The sequence below is a fragment of the Erinaceus europaeus genome, chromosome 14, assembly GCF_950295315.1.
Source record: "Erinaceus europaeus chromosome 14, mEriEur2.1, whole genome shotgun sequence".
Classification (NCBI taxonomy): Eukaryota; Metazoa; Chordata; class Mammalia; order Eulipotyphla; family Erinaceidae; genus Erinaceus; species Erinaceus europaeus.
The window spans coordinates 89,310,906-89,327,042 of NC_080175.1; positions in this window are offsets into that span (position 1 = coordinate 89,310,906).

The window sequence follows — 16,137 nt, forward strand, 5'->3', positions numbered from 1 at the left end:
TCTTTTTCCATTTTTGTTGTTGTTACTGTTTTTGGATAGGGCAGAGAGAAACTGAGAGAAGAGGGGAAGACGGCGAGAACAAGACTCCTACAGATGTGCTTCACCATTTGCTGAGACACCCCCACCCCCCCCCCCTTGCCCCGCAGGTGGGGAGTGGGGCTGGACCTGGGATCCTTGAGAAAGTGCCTGCACTTTGTACTATGTGTGCTTAACCCAGTGTGCCACCACCAGGCCGCCCAAGGTGCTCATTTTAATGTTGTTAATTATTCTGACCTATGAGTTGTGGGATTCCCTGGCTGACATTACATTGTTTCTTCTTTTTCTTCTCCCTGCACCTCCTCCTCCTCTTCCTCTTCCTCCTTTTTCTGCTTGTCCATTTCTCTCCTTTTCCTTCTTCCTCTTACCCTTTTTAATTTTACCTTTTAATCCCCCCCCCCCAAACTGCTTTTGTGGACACAACTGTACAGTAGTGCATTTCCTTATGATAGGTGTCTGCAAAACACTCACCCCACCCCCCACTCCCCACTTAGGCTCTTTTCCACAGCCCTTTGCCAGGGCCCAGGGTCCCTTCCACTCCCTCCCTTATTCTCCTTCTTCTGTAGAAAAGAGTCTTGAAGTTTCTCAGAATGCTAGAAATGAACCTGCTCTGTTAGCTGGTAGTTCCACTTCTAGGAGTGTATCCAAAGGAAGAAGAAATACCCATACAAAGAACTTCATGTTCACCTATGTTCATGGCAGCACAGTTTCATTAGCCCAAATCTGGAACCAACTGAGATATCAAACAGCAAAGTCTCTAAATTCTTATGGACTTATTTATTTAGCTGAAGAGCAACTGAATAATTCAAAACAATACTGAAGTTATAATATTTTATATAAAATGGACCTATTTTAAGCATTTCTCTTCTTTCCATTCTTTCTTTTTTTAACTTTATTTTTAACAGCTTTTTAAAAAATATTTATTTATTCCCCTTTGTTGCCCTTGTTGTTTTGTTGTAGTTATTATTGTTGTCATCGTTATTGGATAGGACAGAGAGAAATAGAGAGAGATGGGGAAGACAGAGGGGGAGAGAAAGACACCTGCAGACCTGCTTCACTGCCTGTGAAGTGACTCCCCTGCAGGTGGGGAACCAGGGGCTCGAACTGGGATCCATATGCAGGTCCTTGCGCTTTGCCCCACCTGCGCTTAACCTGCTGCACTACTGCCCAACTCCCAGCTTTTTTTTTTTAGGATTTTATTTATTTTATTAGTGAGAAAGATAGGGGGAGAGAGAGAAAGAAAGAGCCAGACATCACTCTGGTATATGTGCTGCTAGGGATTGAACTCAGGACCTCATGCTTGAAAGTCTAGTTCCTTAACCTCTGCGCCACCTCCTGGACCACTTAACTTTATTTTTTCTTATCATGTAGTCTTTACCCATTGAGGATGACTTTATCAGATAAAACTATAGACACAGGCCAAGCCTGGAGTACAAGTGTTCCATTCCACCAATGTCAAGATTGTGGAGGCAGTTGGGAGAGCACTGGTACAATACAAAAAAGATTTAGGAGGATTTAAGTGGACTGTGGGATTGATATGCGGGTACCTATTGTGAAAGGATGAAAAAATTCAACTCACGTGACAGCAGATATCTTGTAAACTATTATTTCCCTAACAAAACATAAGAAGAAAAAAAAGACAGGCATTGACAGACAGAAAAAACCCACAGCACCAAAGCATCCTTCAGTTTATTTGCTGTGTTTCTTGCTGAATCAACTCCTTTTTAAATTTGAATTTATGATGTATTGTAAAACTTGCTATAAAAAGCCTCTGGCCCTAAAGGATCTAGTGTTCTACCTCCTATAGGGGTGCACATTCAGGAGATGCCTCCAGTGCCTAAGTCAGACACATAACGTACATATCTCTGAGTAATCTTTTGGGATCATGCATCACCTGCCCTACTGTAGAGGGCATGACAGAACAGATCTCGAGATTAGGATTTCTCAGCTAGAACTCAGAAGATACAATATCAAAAAGCTTGCAAACATTAAACATGTGGTCCTTTATATTTGACTTACATCTGACTCTCATCAGATAAATTGTTGTTAAAGTTCGGAGGCTCCAGCAGGCCGAGCTAGCATCGCGGTGGTAGACAGAGACAGAGACTCGGGGACACAAGGCTGGAATGAGAAGCTGCAGTTTAATCTTTATTCACGAATGGGCAAATCACCACACCATGTGCTTCCCCATCATTCTTCCTCTACGGCTGCTGCTGGGACTCTGGACGTCCTTAGCATAGGGGTCAGGGAGAAAGCGGGGTGCAAAACTTGCAAGGGCCAAACCAATTCTCTCAGAGGTCAGGGGGAAGGGGAGCAAACCAATATGAAACATAGCAACAATTCCCCCTTCTGTTTTTAACTAAATGACCACAGTATCAGGGGTGTGGGGTGAATAGAAACCTATATCGTACAGGCATTTTCAAAAAAGAAACTGGCACAAACATGGAGAAACATGTAAGCGAGTAACGAAAACCAGTGTGCTGCCAAGGGAAGGCCTGAGGGGGCCATTTTTTGCCTCTGTGGGCAAAACTTTATCAGCTTAAAAAAAACATTTCCTGCCTATGGGGGGGGGCGTACTTGCCTCGACAGGCATTTTCTAGCATGGGGGGAGGGTGAGGCCTAGAGTCCCAAGGCATGGCTGCAGTCAGTCTTTGAGAAACCCAGTAGCATAAGGGAAGCTGCTAGTTTTGTGCAAAGTGTCCGAGGTGTACCAGTGAGTCCAATAGAAGTCCAAAGCAGATGTCCACCGAAGAATTGCCAAGGGGTGAATTATTGTACGTCTGTCTCGATGGGGAATGTCAGCCATCGGAATTCTGCTTTTCTGTAGAGAACTTGACAGCTGCAATTCACTTACTTAGGAAACAAAACTTGTAGCAGGTTAGAAGTTTACCACAATTGATAACTCTATCACAATTGGAAGTCCCTTCCAGCACGATTCCAAGGCTATTTAAAGTTCAAACAATAAAATGTGGAAAGGCAAACATGAACCATAGAAAGAAAAAGGCCTCAGGCATGAGAAATATTAGCATAACCATAGCAACCTAACATTTCTGATAGAGAAGGAATTTGAGACTTTTACATATCAACAACATCTTTTTAACACCCATTCAAGATGGAGACATACCCTAGGTGTGTGCAGATTTTATTTTTACCAACTTAGTTAAAATATATTGATATTTAAACTAATTTTTACCTCAGACTTTAAATGTAAGTTAATTTTATCTTTATGAGAATTACGTTGAAAACCTTTTTCATTTAACTCTGTCTTGTAAGAATATAGCCTTAAAGTTATATTTTTAACCTTAAAGTTAATGTTACCAAACTTTAAACACACACGTAAACATGGTCTTTAATACACAAGGAAAGAAACTTTTGTTGCGAAGACATGTCATTTTAAACACGAATTTAGATCTGTACTGTCTTAGTTGTTGGCGGGGGGGGGGTCACCATCTAGAGTTGGCTTCCCTCGCAGCTCCACTTCTAGGAATTGTAGGTTGCGATCTCTGGATGAATCTCTGCGTGTTCTAGCTCGTCTGCCTTCAGACCCGAGCTGAGGATCTCGGCCAGGGGGCCCTGAAGGGCTGTGGATGGATGTTTGTTTATCCCTTACTATTTCCTGGCTATGATTCAGAAAGTAAAGAATTCAATGCAGAAGTTCATCAGAAGCACATCATGGGCCAGAATGTTGCAGACTGTGGGACTATGTGAAATCTTGGTAGAGCTTAGGGGAGTTCTTCCATCCTTGGATGGAGGTCTGGAAAGACACCCTGCTTGTTACCCTCTCTTGTCATCTAGGTGAGCCAAGAGGGAAACAGGGAATAGTCTCCTAGACTCAGCTTGCCCTTGTTAGACTCTCAAGCCCACAGAGGTCTCACAGCTTCTCCCTGATAGCAGCATGCCACATGGCTACCTGCTTTAAGGTTCATTTACTCAAAGTTCACCTCACCTTCTGATCATAAAGGAGAACACACCTTATCACACCCTCCTAACCGTGTTCTTTGATGTCCTTAATTTACATCAAGTCTTGTTTATCTTCTCTCTGTCTCACCTTTATTGGTTTAACCCCTATTCTTCTCTTAAATGCCTTTGGGTAATTAAATGCCTGCATCAGAAGATTAATTATCTTGACCTTTATGTATCTGCATCAATTCTTGTCATACCAGCCCCCTACCATAGGGGCAAGCTGACCTTTAAGAAACCTGTAATTTCTGAAGTATTTGAAAAATGTTCTTTGTTTAACTTTCTCTATATAAACCCAAGCCCACTCCTGAATAAATTGAGAGTGTTCGTAGCAGAATCCTCCCTGAGTCTCTTTCTTTATCATGTAGTCTCTTGAGCTAGTGATGAAGTCACGGTAAGCTTACCTCCCTGGCTGAGAGTGACCCCAGTGAGCTCCAGCAGCAGACTATATGTGTTACCTAATGGAAGATGAGGACGCTTACAAGAAACAATTTTCTCACTATATCAAGAACAGTGTGACTCCAGACATGATGCAGGAGATGTATAAGAAAGCTCATACTGCTATACAAGAGAATCCAGTCTATGAGAAGAAGCCCAAGAAAGAAGTTAAAAAGAAGAGGTGGAACCTTCCCAAGATGTCCCTTGCCCAGAAGAAAGATAGGGTAGCTCAGAATAAGGCAAGTTTCCTCAGAGCTCAGGAACGGGCTGCTGAGAGCCAAAATCAAACCATGATTTTTTTTAAAATGGAAACTTGAGATAAAGACAATGAACTCAATGATGAAGTGAAAAAAATGTGGAAATATATTATCTCTGTAGATGTCTATAGAAAATGTGTAGAGAGGGAGTCGGGCTGTAGTACAGCGGGCTAAGCGCAGGTGGAGCAAAGCACAAAGACCGGCATAAGGATCCCGGTTCGAACCCCGGCTCCCCACCTGCAGGGGAGTCGCTTCACAGGTGGTGAAGTAGGTCTGCAGGTGTCTGTCTTTCTCTCCCCCTCTCTGTCTTCCCCTCCCTCTCTCCATTTCTCTCTGTACTATCCAACAACAACAACAACAATAATAACTACAACAATAAAACAACAAGGGCAACAAAAGGGAAAAAATAAAATAAAATATAAATAAATATAAATATAAAAAAATAAAATAAATATAAAAAAATAAAATGTGTAGAGAGATAGCTTCAGACATTGAAATATATATTTAGATGGTAATACATTTAAGATGAATTCAAAATAAAGTAAAAAAAAAAAAAGAAGTAGAAACGCAAAGCAGAAATTGACTGAGTTTGGAGTATGGCACCAAAGTAAGAAAGCAGAAGTACACTAGAGTTTGCAGTGAGTACCTCCCTAACACAAAAATAATCTTATTTTTCTTAGCAGACACTATGAGTTATATTTAACTATTAATAATCATCATTATCAATAACGAACAGTATGTATTACTCTTAAGGTGATACAGTCATTGAGAAACATAAAAGAATGTGAGTTTTGAAGCCATATATATATATATTGCCTCCAGGGTTATTGTGGCTCAGTAGTATGAATCCACTGGTCCCTATGGCTATTTTTTACTATTATTAAATAGGATGGAGAGAAATTGAGAGAGGAGGGAGAGATAAGGAGAAACAAAGACACCTGCACAACTCCCCTGCAGGTGGGGAGCATTGGTTCAAACACAGGTTTTTGAGGTTGGTACCATTTGTGCTTAATCAGGTGTGCCACCACTGGCCCCTGAAACCATATATATATATATATGCTATAAACAGTTTTATGTGTGTACATGAATGAGTAATTTCTCTTTTTATTCTTAGTCATCTGATCTTCAAATGTACCTGTGAACCCTATTTGAGATTCTTGCTCATGCTAAATTATAAATGGCAGGAGTGCTTTGCAAAATAATTTTATCTAAATATTATATAAGTTCACCAATAAGTATAATAAGCAACAATACAATTTTTCATCAAGTTATTGAAAAGTAAAAGGAGGCAATCCCTGTGGAATTTCTATTTAAGTGATGCATAGTAAATGCTGTGTAACTATTTCAAAGCACAACGGATGGTGATACTGTTGTGATTTTAAATACTAAACACTTTTATCTATCAGATTATTTGGGTTGTAGTGCATTTATCAACAGAAGTAATGTTTCACTACTCCATCAAAATACCTAACAGTCCTCAGTCCAACTAGATAGAATACATCAACATACCCTAGCATAGCAATTCAAAGCCCAAGTCCCCACCTGCATGCAGAAGCTTTACAAGAGAAGGAGCAATGCTGTAAGTGCCTCTTCTTCCTCTCCCTCTCTATCACTAAGTCTCTTAGACCCTATCAGAAAAATAGCTCCTCCACCCCAGAATAGTGAAGCCGTATTGTAAGACACTGAACCCCAGCAATAATGTTGGTGTAAAAAAAACTATATAGAATTATAGGTTATAGTCCTACAGTATTTATATTACTTTTATTATTTTACATTGCCCCATACTCTTTACTTTAAAAATAAGATTAAGTAATGCATTAACTATTGTTTATTTAATATTTATGAAATTGGCATACTTGAGTTTCGAATGAGTAACTCTTCAAATTTTAACCCAAATATTTTTAAGCTCCAGGCTGCTAGAGGACATATTTTTTAATGTTACGTTCTAAATTTCAATTAATTTTTCTACCCCTTTGAGCACATTTAAGTCTGAATTTATTACTTTAATTAAACTGAATAATTCAAATATTAAATGAAACTGTGTAACCTCAACTAATTGAAAAGCGAGTGGGCTGATTACTGAATCTGTAGACAGATGTGACAGTGTGGAGTTCTGAATTAAATCTATATTTTATTCAATAGCCTTAAAGACTCAATTTTATGAATATGAACAAAAAGGGAAATTCTTACTTTTGATGTGTGTATGGTGTATGTATGTGTTGTGTGAACATGTATGTTTTAAACGAGTGTAGACTATCAAACTTTATGCTTAGTATTTATTACTTTTATGAACTACCAATAACAAAAATTCTTTAGATATACTTTACCTTCCTTGATCAAAATGTACATTTCAGCCTGATAAGCATCACTGATTAAAAGGTTATTTAAATACCAATGTTAAATTGTAATAAGAGTTAAGATTTGAAAATTCATAACTAAGTTAATGAATACATATGGAGCAGAAAATAAGGATGCTTCACTGTTGTTTTTGCTTTAATGTCAGTAATGTTAAACCACTTTCATTCAGTAAAAGTAACCCCAAAAAAGCAACTCCATTAGAAAATGGGGTGAACTTTGGACAGAAACTTTAGCAAGTAAGAGACCCAGTGAGCCAATAGGAGAACGTGCTCATAGTCACTGATAATCAGAGAAATGCAAATGCAGACAACAAAGAGGTACTGCTCCACACCTTTAAAAAGGACAGTAACAACAAATGTTGTAGAGGGTGTGAGGAAAAAAGGGATTTGTGGTGTAAATTACTCTGACCCTTGTGGAAAACTGTCTAGAGATTTCTCAGAAAACTAGAAATGGACCTACTCTATGACCGGAAATTTCTCTTTTGTGATTTATCCAGAGGAAACAAAAGCTTCTATCCAAAGAGATTATGTGGGAGTCGGGCGGTAGTGCAGTGGTTAAGCGCAAGCAGGTAGTGCAAAGCTCAAGGACTGGAGTAAGGATGCTGGTTCGGCGCCCCTGCCTCCCCACCTGCGGGGGAGTAGCTTCACAGCTGTGAAGCAGCTTTGCAGGTGTCTGTCTTTCTCTCCTCCTCTCTGTCTTCCCCTTCTTTCTCCATTTCTCTCTGTCCTATCTAAGAAGTACGACAATGGGTGGGTGGGTGGGTGGGGAGAATACAGGTCCATGAAAAATGATGAATGAAATAGTGGGGGTTGTATTGTTAAATGGGAATCTGGGGAATGTTATGCATGTAAAAAAAAAAATAGAAGTAGAAACGCAAAGCAGAAATTGACTGAGTTTGGAGTATGGTACCAAAGTAAGAAAGCAGAAGTACACTAGAGTTTGCAGTGAGTACCTCCCTAATACTTCCTCTCCACTTTTCCAAGCTTTGGGTCCATGATTGCTCAACAATTTGTTTGGCTTTGTATGTTAACTCTCTTTTCAGTCACCAGGTTCCAGGTGTCATCAGGATGCCAGCCAGACTTCCCTGGATTGAAGACCCCACCAATATGTCCTGGAGCTCAGCTTCCCCAGAGACCCACCCTACTAGGGAAAGAGAGAGGCAGACTGGGAGTATGGACCGACCAGTCAACGCCCATGTTCAGCGGGGAAGCAACTACAGAAGCCAGACCTTCTACCTTCTGCAACCCACAATGACCCTGGGTCCATGCTCCCAGAGGGACAGAGAATGGGAAAGCTATCGGGGGAGGGGGTGGGATATGGAGATTGGGCGGTGGGAATTGTGTGGGGTTGTACCCCTCCTACCCTATGGTTTTGTTAATTAATCCTTTCTTAAATAAAAAAGAAAAAATAATAATAATAAAAAAGTACGACAATAATAACTACAACAATAAAACAACAAGAATAACAAAAGGGAATAAATAAATAAAAATAAAAAAACAGAGATATATGTACATGTGTGTTTATAGTGGCAAATTTTTAATAGCCAAAACATGGAAGCAGCCCACATATCCAATGACAGATAAGGGACTAAGAAAAAAAAATGGTGGTGGTATACTTACAAGAAAGAATACTACTCAGTTGTTATAAATGATGGTACCATCTCATTTTTATCACCTCGGATGGAACTTGAAGTGAGACAAGCCAAAAGGAGAAGAGGGGATACTATGAGAAGAGGAAACACTAAATGATCTCATTTATAAGCTAGACTTTGTTAATAGGCACAGATAAGAAGGACACAAAGGGAAACCTGAACTGGGCAGGGTGTATTACATTAAAGCAAAGGGCTCTTGGTCAGGAAAGGGAGGGAGAGAGAGAATGTAACTTTGGGGTTCAGGTGCATAATGAGATTATACTCATGTGTCAGCCACAGCACTGTAAACCATTACCTCCTGCCAATAAAAATAATAAAAAAATACTTTAGGTAACTATGGAGAACAGTATAGACCATAGTTAAAAACACAAATAGGGGAGTCGGGCTGTAGCGCAGCAGGTTAAGCGCAGGTGGTGCAAAGCACAAGGACCGGCATAAGTATCCCGGTTCGAACCCCGGCTCCCCACCTGCAGGGGAGTCGCTTCACAGGCGGTGAAGCAGATCTGCAGATGTCTATCTTTCTCTCCTCCTCTCTGTCTTCCCCTCCTCTCTCCATTTCTCTCTGTCCTATCCAACAACGACTACAACAATAAAACAACAAGGACAACAAAAGGACAATAAAATAAATATTTAAAAAAATTTTTTTAAAAATATACAAATAGAAGTACCATATGGTTCAGCAATACCACTTCCAAACATTTATCCCAAAGACATAAAAACACTAATTGAAAGTAATTATATGTCCCCATGTTCATAGCAGCATTATGAACAATAATAAAAATATGTGAACAATCTAAGCGTCCATCGACAGATGAGTGAATAAATAAGTTATGGAGTGTATATTCAATAAAGTACTACTAAGGAATTTTTAAAAAGATAGCATCGTGTCCCTTGGGAGAAAAATGGATGGAATCAGAGGTGATTATACTCATTGAAGTAAAAGTGAAAGACAACTACCAGATGATTTCACTCATAAGTGGGATATAGAGAATTGAGACACATGAACTTGGAAAAAAAAATAAAATGGCAACCCATATCAAAGACCTTGCAGAAACTAAGGTGGTTACCTTTGGTGGTGGGGGACAGAATTTTGGTGATGTGACAGGTGTGTACCTATATTTATGTCATCTTATATTCATTACTAAGAAAGAAATAAAAATAAACTTTGGCTAGATAAGAGAGTCTGATAAAAATGTTCACTTAGGTATACATTTGTATCCATTATAGTAGATAGTAGGTATTTATATAAAGCAAAGTAGATAGATATTTAGATTCATCCAATGATACTACTACCAGTAATGAAGGAAATGTCTTTTAATTTTAATTTAATTTAATTTTCTATAAGATGAAGAAAAAAATACAGTACTGATCTGGAAAACTTTATGCCAGAATTTGAATTTCTGACCTTATGCTTGCAAGTCCATCACTCTATCCACTTTATTTGATTGTGCAAGGCAATACAGAGTAATCATTTACAACTATAACAACAACAACTATAAATTATGTTCTAACTCTCATAGTGAAATAAAGACATTAGATTTTTCTCTATAATTTATAGCCCATTGAGTCTTGCTATTCCATCAAAGCAGTCCATGCCTTAGACATTTTTCCAGTTGCCTTTAATTAGAAAGAAGTTGAACAAACTGGTTTTATTTTCTATATTGTAGTAAAAATCTTTGTTTTAATATAGATTCATAGTTTTTAAAGAAACTCATAGTAAAAGACCAGTTATGTTCCAACGATAGCAGAGATATTTTTTAATTCTCTCTTATTTCATTATGTTTCTAATTGATTCTCATGCTACTAATTACATCAGATGGTAAATGTTGATTGCTGCCCATGAATGTTATTTCTCTGTACCTACAAGAATTGCCTAATAATCATCAGCAACAATCCATTCACTTAAAATCTTTTTTTTTTTCCTCAGTCACTGAGCCTATATTACTGGGTGGTCAGCTACCATCTATTCCTTTTGATCCCATTATCAGAGAGACTTATTGAATTCCTTTTTTTTTTCTTTCATTTTTTTTATTTATAAAAAGGAAACATAGACAAAACTATAGGATAAGAGGGGTACAACTCCACACAATTCCCACTACCAGAACTCTGTATCCCATGCCCTTCCTTGATAGCTTTCTTATTCTTTTTTTTTTTTATTTAACAAAGGAGACATTAACAAAACTATAGAATAAGAGGGGTACAATTCCACACAGTTCCCATAACCCAATCTCCATATCCCATCCCATCCCCTGATAGCCTTCCCATTGTCTATCTCTCTGAGAGTATGGATCCAGGGTCATTGTGGATTGCAGAGGGTAGAAGGTCTGGCTTCTGTAATTGCTTCCCCGCTGAACATGGGCGTTGACTTACTGAATTCCTAAAAGGAATCTAGCAACTACTTTTCACGCTCTATTGAAAAGAAAAAATATGTGACCTGAACAAAATTGGTATGCTCTATTAATTTAAGGAGTTTTCAAAGAAGTAGTTGAACTTGGTATTGTTAAATACTATCTGAAACAATGGGGAAGTTTTTATCCAGATTGAAGAAGTCTATTACTTAATGTCAAGGTGGGCTGGTTTTCTTTATTTTATATATTACTTCTCAGAGAATTTCACATTTGTTTCCTTTATTTGAGGATCTTGACATAATTTTTGATGTGTTAAATGTAGATATTGTTATAGGCAGAGGGATTAGAAAACTAAAATATATATTTATAACTGGCATATGATATCCAACCCAGAAAACTATATTTTATTTCCTCAGTACTATAATGTTGTGTTTTCTAGTTTGTATGACAACTAAAATTCTTTTTTATACACTAATAAAATGTAACATTTTCTGGGATTTTACTACGAATTAATATGAATTATCAGTATTATCTCTGAATTTTTTTTCACAGTGACAGTATTTCATTTTGAGTCATTACTTTGGGGTGAATATTTGTCAGTTACTAACTGATTTTTTTTTATTTTTGACCACTGAAAATCTTAATAGTGAAATTAAATCTTAAAACAGTCTCATACATCCTTACACATCCTTAAAGAAGTTACATATTCTCTGAGTATCTACTTATGTCAAGTAAAAGAGATGCATTTCTAATCAAAAACAACAGTTTACTCCTCCACCTACTTCCCCTTATAAAAATAATTGAGACTTGTATAAATGTGGGAAGTTTGCTGACAAACATTGAAGCACATCAAGGGAAATCACTATAGACAGTCTAGTAGCATAGGAATATAATGGTTTCATAGAACCATCTCTAGTTTGAAGATAGCTGCTGAAGATATTTAAGTCTTGTTTTATGGAAGAACCCTGCTGGATAGTCGTAATAAGATACTGATACATTTTATTCATGTTTATCCTTAGTAATTGTATCATCCTCCTATTAACAGTTTCCCTAGGCATCATATTTGTTGGCATTGCAGTTTTACATCCATTTTATCTTCTTGAAAGTTCACCTAAATTATTGTCAAGGACAATTTCAATACATGCATTGTAAGTTTATACATATTGTCTTGATCTAATATTACAAAAATCAATGCATTTTAGCCAGTTTTGTTAGTTTTCTAGAATGCCCCAATAACGGTAGTCTTATAGATAATCTCAAATATTTAGATACATGAAGGAGAAATCTCTTATTTCCCTAGTCCTTCTACTACAGTTTTTGAAAGTATAATAATACAGAAATTACAGAAATGAATTAATAAATTGGAATCTAAGAAAAGTAAGATGTAGCTGTTTTAAAATATCAATGATTAGAACAGTATAATATTTGTTTCATTAATAATGCAGTTCATAAATACATTATTAAAAGATATTTAATAAGAGAGCAATGCATTTTTGTTTCTATCCTGTTATATATATATATATATATATATATATATATATATATATATATATATATTTTTTTTTTTTTTTTTTTTTTTTGTCAGGAGATTTATAGTGTCTACTTTATTCCACTGATCTTGGTGATATTTCTTTCCTCTAGTTACAGGGTGAGAAACAGAGGGAGATAAAGTGGGATAGGTATGTAGAGAAGGAAAGACAATACATCACTGCTCCACTTCTCATGAGCCCTTCTTTTCAAAGAACTTTAACAGATAAACAGTGGTTTACAGGATAGTAGATGATACTTGAGTACAACCTCTCTTCTCCCTGTGACAAAAGTCTGAACACCACTTCCACCAAGAAAGACCTTCTTTCTCCACCATGGGTCCCTGATACCCTCCCCTCCCCTCCTGTCTCTCCCTCTGTGCTGTGTTTGGATGCAATACATCATACCTGATTCAAGTTTTACCTTGTGCTTCTTTTTCTTTTCTTGTTTGCTTATCAATAGTTTCCACCTTTGAGTGAAAATGTCTACTTCTTGGCCTTTTCCTTCTTCTGACTCAGTTCACTTTACATGATTCATTTGAGGCAGTGATAAATTCATCACTTTTATAGTTGTGTAGCATTCCATTGTCTCCATAAGAAAGTACCTTCAAACAACTATAAGTGTGATTTGATTTTGTTTAATATTCTAGTAAGCATTGGGAATAGGGAGATAGGAATAAACAGGAAATGAACTGAATCTATTAAAACCATTTAGTATTTGCTGCTTGGGAGAAGTGGTGAAAATCTGGAATACGTTTTCACTCTTTCCACATATAGAACTCAAATAACAAATACAAATATTTGATGATGGCTATTTGTAAAATAATATAATTAGAATAACTTGAAATCCTTTTACTGTTCTGGGGCTGAAAACTCCATACTCACTATTTTTATGATACAGACTCACCCAGTGGACAGGATGAAGAACATGGTTGGTCTTTTTCTTATTTTCTGGTGGTGGCTAACAGTCATTGGTTTCTCAGGTGACAGCTGCAGAACTTCTACCTATCACTTTATATCATCTTATATATGGAAGTGTCCATTCCTCTTTCCAGTTATGTAATCTGAAATATTTTGGGGGAATTGAGGATTTACCAGAATAATTCAAGGTTTTCTCACAATTCCAAAATCCTTAACTTGTTACTAAGTTGTAATTTTTTTCACATAATATATTACTTTAATGTCACAGGTGTTAGTACTTGGTCATATCTTTTGAAACTTACTGTCAATTCACTACAAAGCTTGCCATAAACACACGAAATCACATTTAGTTTGATTTGATGTTAAGAAAGTTTGCAATGGCTGCTTTGGGGGAAAAATGTTTAAAACAATAGAACTGTCTTGGAATTACTATATAATCACATTGTCTCTCGGCAACAACTATCCATAGATATATGAAATAGAATAAATCGTGTTTAAAAATGTTAAATATATTTATGAGGAACTTAACAAGCAAACCCTCCATAGCCTCTCCTTTATTAAACTAATTAATATGGCCATGGGGGTGGCTCGCTGTTACCACATAAGAAAAAGAACAACAACAACAAAAATACACAATGGGTCAGAACTATATGGAAATTAAAGCAGTATTTTCCACTCTGTATCTTTCATTTCATTCTCTCTCTGATTAGTTTTCACTCTCTCAGAAGAATTAAATAAAACTAGCTAATATGTATTGGGGCCTGAAAGAGAGCAGAACATCACATCATAGGTGGAGCTGTTGATTGAACTTGGGGGACCTCATGTAGGCAAGGACTGTATTCTGCTGTTGAATCACCTCTAACTATATTTAAATTATTGTTTATATTTACTAAGATATATTTATTTCCTTCTACTGTTGAGATATATACTCATTCTTGTACATATTCAGTAGTATATATTAGATTTTTATTTTAAATTCACATAGAAAAATGATTTTGATAACTGAATATTTCTATCTTTTATTTATTTTATTTTTTGCTTCCAGGTTTATTGCTGGGGCTCGGTGCCTGCACCACGAATCCACTGCCCTTGGAGACCATTTTTTTTCCCTTTTGTTGCCCTTATTGTTTTTTTATCATTGTTGTGGTTATTATTATTGCTGTTGTTGTTGTCATTGGATAGGACAGATAATCGAGTGGACAGGAGACAGAGAGGGGGAGAGAAAGATAGACACCTGCAAACCTGCTTCACTGCCTGTGAAGCGACTGCCCTACAGGTGGGGAGTCGGGGGCTTGAACCTGGATCCTTATGCCGGTCCTTGCGCTTAGCGCCACCTGCGTTTAACCCGCTGCGCTACCAGCCAACTCCCTGAATATTTCATATTTTATCATATTTCTTAAGCAATATAATAAGTGAACATAACGATCTATATCAACTGTAGCTTTTTGCTGAAAATACGCAACTATTTCCTAATACCAAACTTCTACAGATCAACTATCTCTGGAATTTAATTTCCTGATAAAGTGAGCATTCTATCAGAATGGCCTTTTACTGTTATTTTCTTGGCTACTGTTTCCCTATAATGTCATTCCCTGTAGTATTTATTTCTTCCACTCAGGTGCTACATTCAGTTTAAGTGTTGTAATTTATGTTCTGTACATTGTGTTACTTGCTTTGGGCAATGTGTACATTTTAAATAAATTAAATGAATAAATTAGTTTTGCTGCTCTCACTGTTCTTTACCTAGAGTATTTCTCTGAAAACATATGGCCTAGAGAAATATGGGAAGATCTATTTAGCTAGCAATTCTTAGTAAACAATGGGAAACAATTGAAAAATGTTTGTGAAAACTAAATTTTCAGATTGAACAAATTGTCATAATTTATTTTGCCTTTACTGACATTTCAAATATATACAGTTGAAAGACTGTATAAGGAAGAAAAAAAAGAATACCAGTTTTAAAACCAGCATATTGGGCATGGAATTTAAGGTATAAGTAAAATAGTATTGTCGATAAAAATCTATTGTTTATGACTGACTATTTGAAATATAGTTATGTCCAGGCATGGAATTATAACATACTTATAATTGCAACTCAAAAATCTCTTTATCTGTGATATTGCATTTATTATCTGTTATAATAGTTAAAGCTACTATCTTCATAAATTTAAAGTAAATATTAAGTGTGTTACATTAATATATAATATCCACAACTGTTTCATAATAGTAGAAAATATTTCCTCTGGGAGTATGGTCCCAAGGTCATTGTGGGATGCAGAAGGTGGAAGGTCTGGCTTCTGTAATTGCTTCCCCACTGAACATGGGCGCTGACTGGCCGATCTATACTCCCAGCCTGCCTCTCTCTTTCCCTAGTGGGGAAGGGCTCTGGGGAAGCGGAGCTCCAGGACACATTGGTAGGGTTGTCTGTCCAGGGAAGTCTGGATGGCATCATGTTAGCATCTGGAACCTGGTGGTTGAAATGAAAGTTAACATATAAAGTCAAACAAATTGTTGAACAACCATGAACCTAAAGGCTGGAATAGTGCAGATGAAGTTTGGGGATGTCCTCCATTTTATAGATAGCTACTAGGCATATTTTAGTTATCTTCCAAAGGGTCTGTGGCTATACTTTTTTTTTTTTT